This window comes from Numida meleagris, chromosome 27 (genome assembly GCF_002078875.1).
Source record: "Numida meleagris isolate 19003 breed g44 Domestic line chromosome 27, NumMel1.0, whole genome shotgun sequence".
Classification (NCBI taxonomy): domain Eukaryota; kingdom Metazoa; phylum Chordata; class Aves; order Galliformes; family Numididae; genus Numida; species Numida meleagris.
In genome coordinates, this window is record NC_034435.1 from 100,997 (window position 1) to 109,670 (window position 8,674).

At 44.2% G+C, this 8,674-nt stretch overlaps 1 long non-coding RNA gene across 2 annotated transcripts; it reads right to left on the reverse strand.

Annotated features, from left to right (window-relative positions):
* Positions 1,622-3,448, reverse strand: LOC110389058. 2 transcript variants are annotated; one of them, XR_002433054.1, is made up of 3 exons: positions 3,331-3,448; positions 2,043-2,195; positions 1,622-1,802 (listed from the first exon to the last, which is right to left on the reverse strand). It is a non-coding gene; the product is annotated as an uncharacterized LOC110389058 (long non-coding RNA). The 2 variants fall into 2 exon arrangements; XR_002433053.1 differs by having other exon boundaries at positions 2,043-3,428.

Genomic DNA, 8,674 nt, shown 5'->3' on the forward strand with positions numbered 1-8,674 from the left:
CCCCCCTAAAAAGGCTTTTGTTGTGGGATCCTTCCCAAACACCTTCTCAGTAAAGCCCTTCTTACAAAACGGATCTGCTATGACAAGGCAAAGCTCTCACCTTCTCAGCTGTAGAGTCCAGCGGCTATTTGGTAAGCTTTCTATTGCAGTGTTTGAACAAAGATTTACTCTTCATGTCATGCCATTAATAAGCTTCTTCTTGGTATTTTCTTTTGCCTTTCCCTACTGTAATTTTACGTAGAACATGACAGAGCATATTGACTGTTTCTCTGTTGCTTCACAATCTTTCTGAATTCTTTGGGAGTGCTCTATTTGCTCAGGCATTTAATATGTCCCTCTAAACAGCCTATGATTTATTTACCAGCATTTATACACACAGCTGCTTCATTTCATTTCATTTCATTTCATTTCATTTCATTTCATTTCATTTCATTTCATTTCATCAACAGAGGTCTCACTTTTTCCCCCACTTAAAATTCAAGTGCTCTTGCAGTGGATTTTCATTCTTTTGGAAGATGATTAGGTTTAAATATGTCACAAACATTTACAGAGTGGCTTACTTTCTCCAGTGGTTCTCATCTCAAATTCTCTTAGACTACAGGCTTTAACAACCAGTTCATCCATTGCCTCTAATGAACATACAGTTGTGGGCTTTCTAACATCCCTTTATAGCTGAAAACATCTGATAACAGCTCATGTGTTGGAATGTGGACACAACTAGGCATCAGACTTTGAATTTTCAAGTCAGAGGACCTCAACTTTTGCAAGTACTCAGTGGTACTTGTACTCAGTCCTGATCTTGCCTCATCAGTGCTGGCTGCTTTGAGAGCCCGCTGATATCCTAGTATATGATAGGGACATACACAACCTTGAGAAAATCAGAAAATAAAGTGTTAAAGGTAGAACTTTCTTCTTTCTCTGGGTCGTGTTCAGCTTTTTCTTCACTTCCCTAGGACAGAAGTTTTGCACTTTAAAAATCTAAAATCTTTTTTTACTCCAACTTTGGAATGTAACTGTATTTAAAACAAAAAAAACCCCACACAATTAATATATAAGATGGTAAATGGCAGCCATTTACAGTCTGTTCAACTATGTACGTAATAATAGTGTCATTCCATCACTCCCTGGGTACTCTGATCCACTCATCATCAAATCACAGCCTTGTAAAGAATACCATACATCACTTTCTTTACCTTTCAGTTTAACAAGTTACAGTTCAGGTTACGTTAACCCTATACTATCACTTTATTCAGCATTTTTTTTTTTTAATTAAACCATTCCTTTGACCGGATTGGCTTTTATTTGGACTTCAAAATCTGTGTCTCAATTTTGAAAAAAAAAAAAAGGTGGCCAGAAAGAATGGAAAATGAAAACTTACAATAGAAAAAGCCAAGCATATACCTGGAGCATGGTAGCCCCATTATCTTATGGGGATGTGGCTCCACTGTCTTATGTCCATGGGGTTGCTAACTGTGCTCCGCTGCTCTGAGACCTCTGCCCAAGTTCATAGAATGGGCACATGAAGCTTGTCCAGGGCCTTTTAAACACACATTATGTCCTGTCACGTCCTGTGACTCAGTCCTCAGTTTCTCATCTGAAGAAGAAAAGTGTGCTATAACAGTTTGATTTCAACTTGTAGCCTGCAGCTGGCAGGAACCTTTATTTATGTCAGGAATTTTTGTAGAGAACTGTTAAAAATAAGAACGGGTTTTCTTGAAATTGACTTTCTATATGAAGGAATTAATGAATTCATCTTCTTCTGCTAATCATATCTGAGATGTATTCTGGCTACCTGGAGATCTCTGAAAAAAGAAGAAAAGTAAATACCTGACTGTTCATTATTATACTATGTGCCTGTTTTGTAATGGCAATAACAACATAAAAGGAATCATAATTCAGGAGAAACTGTTCAAAATACAGGGCATAGAGTCCACCACTGAAGTCACTTATTTGAGTGATATTTTAGGTGAAGACGTCACCCTTTGCTATCTTTCACAACAAGTATTTTGTAAAAACACAAATTCTTTATAATGAGAACTTACCTCTTCCTGAGCTGTGGGCTTTGTGATGGAGCAATCGTGAGGTCTTGAAATTTTGAGTGTACAGGAACTTGTCCAACTGATTGAACCACCAATGTCTGATGCAGCGTGGTGTGATCTTTGCAACTTTCCTGTCTGTAGTCGGAAGGAACATTCCTTTCCAGGAAAAACAATACAGCAAAAAGCAAAACCATGCTGGCAGGCTCTGCTGTCCTGCAGTAGGCCGAATGCTGTCTATCTAGCTGCACTCATGATAGCAGAAAACTCTGCCTGTAGGGTACTACCTGGGACTCTTAACGCAGTGATATAATTAAGGGAAGAGTTCTTTACCTTTGTATCTCCATGGAGATGGACCCAAAATCAAGGCATAGGAAAAAAAGTAAATAAATCATCAGATAAACCAAGAAAATGGCACAGCTGCTGTCTCTGAGCTTCAATCATCTGCAATTGCACATCTCTCCACTGGCCAGAGAAGGAGCATGAAACAGAAATACCTAAAGTGCATATGGGTAATGATCCTGACTCTTTCCCACTACCTGTGCACTAGAGAGAACTCAGGCAATTAAGGTGATCAAATGCAGAAAAGGGAAATAAGAAACAGGAGCATACTGTGTGAAATTCAGACTGCTTTTCTGTGAGATCCATGCATCTGCCAGTCTCCAATGACAGCCTGAAAAGCTCCAGTACAAACCTGCAGATCCGTCCAGCGTGTACAAGTAGTAGTGCCTGGTCTACCACCTCCACCAGCTGGCTGGCTGGGAATGCCACAGCACCAGCCCACATCACTCATCTGTACAGCTACAGAAAGAGCTCAAGACTTGTGTTTGCACTCAGTGACTTCCCAACTCCCTTGGACCATCTGGTGAGGCTGGACCGGCCCAAGAATCGCTGAGCGTGGTTGCCTATGTCCAATTTACATGAGTGGCTCTGTGGAAGAGACATCTATTTGCTTGGTGAGCAGCACATTGTTTCTGGCTTCTGGCCCACTCAGTGTCTGGCACAGAGCTTGACTTGCCTCTGAATAACAGCACACAGGGTCAGAGACAAAATGAATTTATCATACTCTGTAAGAAAGTGAGTAAAGAAACTGGGGAAAGGAAAAACTGCAGGGATGTTTGGCACGAGGCTGCTGAGTCTTTGCAGTTGGCTTGGGCTGTGCTGGGAAGTGATGTGGGACCAACAGAGGCCGCATGGGGAGCAGAGTGGTGGGTGGGCTCTGAGGGCCAGGAGGGGAAAAGAAAGAGGAGAATGCATGCAAAGAAAGTGGTTTCTTTTCCACCAGCACTGCTACCTGAGAATGTCTGTCCTGAAGTTCCATGGCCACCAGCAGCCCTGTGCACTCCACGGCCGAGTGCAGCCTGTCATATGGGAGGAGACGTGGGGTGGGGAAGTGGAACACATTTCCTGGCAGCTCACCAGAGCGCCTCAAACAATGGTAGGGACTGGAAGAGCTGAGTAAACTCCGCTGGCACACACATTTACAATGGGTCCCTGTTCTGCTTGGCCTCGTCAGCAGACAGGGAGGCCCGAGTTCTCTGGCTCTCCTTTATTTGGTAAAACTTAATGGGATTTCATTCCTGGCTTGTTCCAAAAAAACTGCTTGCAATTTTCCTTCCCAGATTATCCTCTCCTCCAAAACAAAGAACTTCTTGTGTGTTTGGAGAGTCCAAGGGAGGGGTTGTGCTGAGCCTGCACTTTTGACTAGGAAGACCCCAGATCTGTGAGGACAGACCCCTACTCATAGTCTCAGCCCAGCACATCATACTCTCTTTGCAGCACTTTGTTACTTCTGGGAGTGTTCTGTCGAATCTGCCGCCATTCATCCCTGCTATTTTCACACAATATTGTAAGAAAAGTGCTGCCAGAGCATTCTGCCCATGCTGCAGATTGTGGAGCTGTGGAGGTGGAGTGGCCAGCAGAGGGTGAACTTGTGATGCTTTTTCCCCAAACCAAACCTGTCTCTGATTTAAAGTACCCTCATTTGGCCTTACATTTTGCTGAATGAAACAGCTACAAATAAAAAAAGGTGCAGAATTCCATCTGATAAGTAAAGTTAACATGCTGGGAAACATGCTTGGCTGCTTCTAGGTAGGTCCACCTCCTAGAAAGTTCTACTAATACTGCACAATGGAAGGACAGAAGGAAACAGAAGAAAATATGGAATAAGCTTTATAAGCCAGAGGATCTTGACACCAGGAGTAGATGTCTTCTTAAAAATCTGTATATTCCTAGCCACAGGTGGCTGAGCTTCATCACAGAGTGAAGTTTCTTTCCAACACAAGGCTTAGACAATGTGACTGTGATGGCAACTTCTGCCTGGGTGGGAGGGAAGAAGAAGAAAGGCAGTTTTCCAAAATCAAGTCAGGCCCATTTCATCCAAAAAATCATCTAGTCTCACACAGAAAAGGTGGAACACTTGTTACACCTCTGTGCTCGTGCATGAACCGGAGCTAGAGAACAGCTTCCATATGTTCAAACAGCAAGGCTCTTGCTAAGTTCGCTTGCGCAGTCCAGAGCAACCACGAGTGAATAAATCACTTCTGCAGGGATGGGATATGCCTACTGTTCATTAGTTTACTTCTTATAACTTTATAATCTCTCAGCACATAGGCCACACCTGAGCATATGCAAGCTGGAAAGCTATGACTTTTTCCATACAAGATGCATCCTTTCGCTGGTTTCACTTTTAGCTAAAAGTTTCTGCATATACACTTTTCTCAGGTGGCCAGAGCAAAGTTCATGTCTGTACTTAACTGCACTTTTTCTCAGGATAACAAGTGTCTGGGACACACTCAAGAATAAAGCCTGCAATGCACAGTGAGGAGCAGGCATTTCAGATGGCTGCAGATCACTGGATGCTGAGATGCTGAGCACCCTGGTAATGTGAAATCCTCCCCATAGGTCCCACCACCTGTTTTGAGAAGTTCTCCATTTGGCTTCCTTCTCTGTCGGGTTTGCAGCAATCTCTCTGAGGTGTGGCTGAAATGGACCTGCTAGCAGCAATGTCTGTGGCCTCAGGACAGCAAAGGGTGGCATGAACCAGCTCTTGGTACCAGCTGCCAGGGAATGTTGGAGCTGTGAAGAGCTGCATATGGAGAATCTACTGATTCATTATGCAGTGATCTCTGCCATTAATTTTCATATAGCTTAACACCAGAGACTTTCTTTCCTGTACTGCAGCCTAGCTACTATTTGGACATTATGGCAGCTCCAACTCCAGCCAGTTCCATTCCAGCTTCACACTAATTTATTTATTTATTTCTCTCTGAGCTATAGAGAAGAAAGGTGAAGTGGTGAGAAAGAGAACTGAATTACCCATTCTTGCTTTTCCCTTATGATTGACAATCTATGTGACTTCACTCTACATTTACGCTGCACTAGAAGGTTCCTGTTTGGTACTATAAGAGCATGTGGGATTGTGTAAAGTGTTTTCTAGCCCTGTTTGCCTTAACTAGTTGTTAGTGCCAGAGAACAGCTGGCTGCATTTCCTATATTAGCATAGAGCCGTTAATCAGCATCTCAGGAATGCTGGTACCATGAACTCCAAATGGGAAGATCTCAAGCTTTTCAGCAAAAGCAGTTTCTTTGGAAAATACTAATAAGTGTCTCGTGTAGATAAAGCTGAATATACTTTAGAATGAGAGTGTTAGAGAAGTACTTTAAAAATACAGACGGAGTTGGAAATCATGAGAATGATGTCATATGCCAAGGGAGGTGTGGGTGGATGGAGAAAGATGACATCACTTCCTGTCTGGTCTCTTAACACTGCTGTAAATGAAAGGAGAGACTGATTTGAAGATTGTCTCTAGCTGCTAGGAGTTATGGAAACATAATGTCCCAGACTCCCCTAGAGACAGGCTTTTGCAGTTCATCTGGCCTCCAAGTAGACATGCATTACAACAACTGCATGGTGGATCTTGAAGAAATGAGGTAGAGCCTGGGGCTTAGCTGGGAGTTAGCCATACAGTGGATGGTGCAGAGAAGCTGGCAAAGGAACTCTGTTCCTCTGAGACGTTTTGTTTCAGACCTCCCCTCCTCCAGCCAGCTCCCAAACCCAGGAAGGTGAGGCAGCTATGTCAGGACAGGATAACTTCACACTGCATATTCAAGCTTCACTTTCCTTGTATCTTCTTGTGCTGGACAGGAGATAACACGAAATGCAGCTTAATACAAACCTCCCACACATCACAAGTGTCTTCTGTTCTTCCTGGTCTTTCCAGTGCATGGGTATTTAGATGTCACAAAACACCAGTACTGCTTTGCCACAAGGAAAACTGTCTCCTTCATTTGGATGGATCTGTGATGACTGGATTTGCAGCCTCCTCTGTTCATGACTCCCCATAAGCCAGGAGACCACCTCTTTCTAACCTGCTGTGTACCTAGTCCTGCCCCAAAGGCATAGCACTCCTAACCAGGAGATCGTATAGTGCACTTTTGAGTGCCTGAAGCTCAAACACAGCTCAGTTTTATCTCCTCTGTAATGTGCTCTGAGAAACATCAAGGACCCCCTTCTACACAGCGTGTCCGCTCAAGAACCCTTCCTCTAAGGGTGTCTGTGTCCAGGAGCCCATGCACATACTGCCTGTGCCCTGGTACCCTCTGGGTCTGTATGCACTCAGAGCCTGCCCTTTGGAAAGATATCTTCATTCCCCTACCTTTCATTCCCATTACATACTCAATGTCTTCAAATAGGGAGTGTTAAAGCCTTGTTGACCACCCCTTGTAGGGGCTGTCACACTGTGGTTTTGCTGTACATATGCAATCCACAGCTAATGATGGCAGGACAACAATTAGATTAAATGAGCACAGCTGGAACGAGGACCCTGGCGTGGGAACAAGGCTGTTCTGTCAGTATAAATATCTTGCTCCCATGCACACTCAGTCTTGTGCTGGTGTTAGCAGCAGTGCTCACGAAGGAGCAACCAAGAGAGGAGGTGTCTAGTGCACTAGAGCAGTGGGAAGCAGCTGTCAGCAGTGAGGTGAGGGGGAGGAACAAGACGTAACAGATGGGGAATTTTAGGGGAAAGAGAGGGATGTAGGCAAAGCACAAAAAGAGGTCATAGAGTTATAATGACCAGGCCTGGACAAGTGGCAAGGGCAAGAGGGGAGCATGGACTGGACGCGTACTGCAACAGACATGAAAAATAAGGGAGTTAGGCACATTGTGTGCCAGCTGAATGTGGATGATGCAAGAGTAGCAGGAGGAGGCATGAGAACTTCACCCAAATTTGAGGAATGAAAGCAAATTTTCTTGGGGTTCTCAGTGAAGGCGAGATCTGGAGGCCTCTGCAATGATCCACTGTGCACCGTAGCACTTGACCTCACTGTTTGATCAATGCTGGTGTCGTGCTAGGGCCAGCTGCCGGAGCAGCACTGAGCTGTCAGCCAGCTCCAGGTGATAATGCACTGCCAAGTCCATGGGAAGTGCCTGGATGCTCTGTGAGGATCACTCCAGGCCCTTGCATAGGTACATTGCAGGGCCACGTGCAGCTCATCATGGTTCTGCAGAGGTCTGCTGCTGTGGGACCCAATAGCTCAAAGGCTTCTCACCTTTCCAACCATTTTCCCAACTCTCCACAGAAGTCTGTGCATATACTCCAGTTTTGGTTCATCCCATCTAAAGTAGGGAAAGAGCCAGATGGGAAGATCCACTCTAGAACAGTGTGAGGCAATGGGGTACAAGGTGAACAGAGGAGCCTGGAAAGGAGACAAGTTTTCCTAGCATTGATGCTACCCCTCAAAAAGAGCATAGAACTACCCCAGGTGCTGATGTAACACCAAGATCTTTTTCTTCTCCTTCAAGACAGAGTAGAGTGACTGTCAGCATCCTGCCCTGAAGCATGCTCTCCTGAAAGGCCTGAAGGAAGAAAGATGGGAGCGAGATGTCGGAGAGATCTCGGGTAGTCTTGTGAGCTGTGGAAAAATTCCTGGAGAACAGCCAAATTGTATGATTTAGAGACACAGTTTCTGTCCTTCAATCTACAAGGCTGCCACCAATTTAATAAAGAAACCTCAAAAGCTCCCTTCCTAGGCAGGGTATCCTTTGTGGGTATTTCTCAAAGGGAAATCTCATATTCTGCTGTAAGTACTGTCCAGCTGAACAACTCCTTGGTGCTCAAACTGACACTATGGTCAGCTGGGCATCCATCAGCTCTTGTTAATGAGGGAAGACCATGGAGTCCCTGGGTAGGGATCTTCATGGAAGAGACATCACAATGAAGGATGAATAGTGCAGAAACTCATAGGAAGATGTGTGTGTGTGTGCATGTGTATCTGGACCACAGAGAGTTTTACTCTATAATTTTTTCAGCAGCCATGGACACCTCAAATGTGATTGTGGATTAAATCATCTTTCCTGGGACTATGGCTTTGTATCTCCACTGAAAAATACTAAATGTCCTTATCTTTGATCACTGATTTTGGCAAAAGAGTCTCAGGTGTCAAATGGATCTAGAATGGATTCAGGCTATTTTGTCACAGATGTTAATCTATTCTTCTAATGTTTGTTAGGATAATTGAGAGTATCTTCCTCAGATTGGATTGGCATTAGCAGCTACCACTGTGAACAACAGTGGGACGTTGGTAAGGTGTTGTTTCTTGTCCCAGAACTCTCTTATGAGACAGACTGGAGAAAA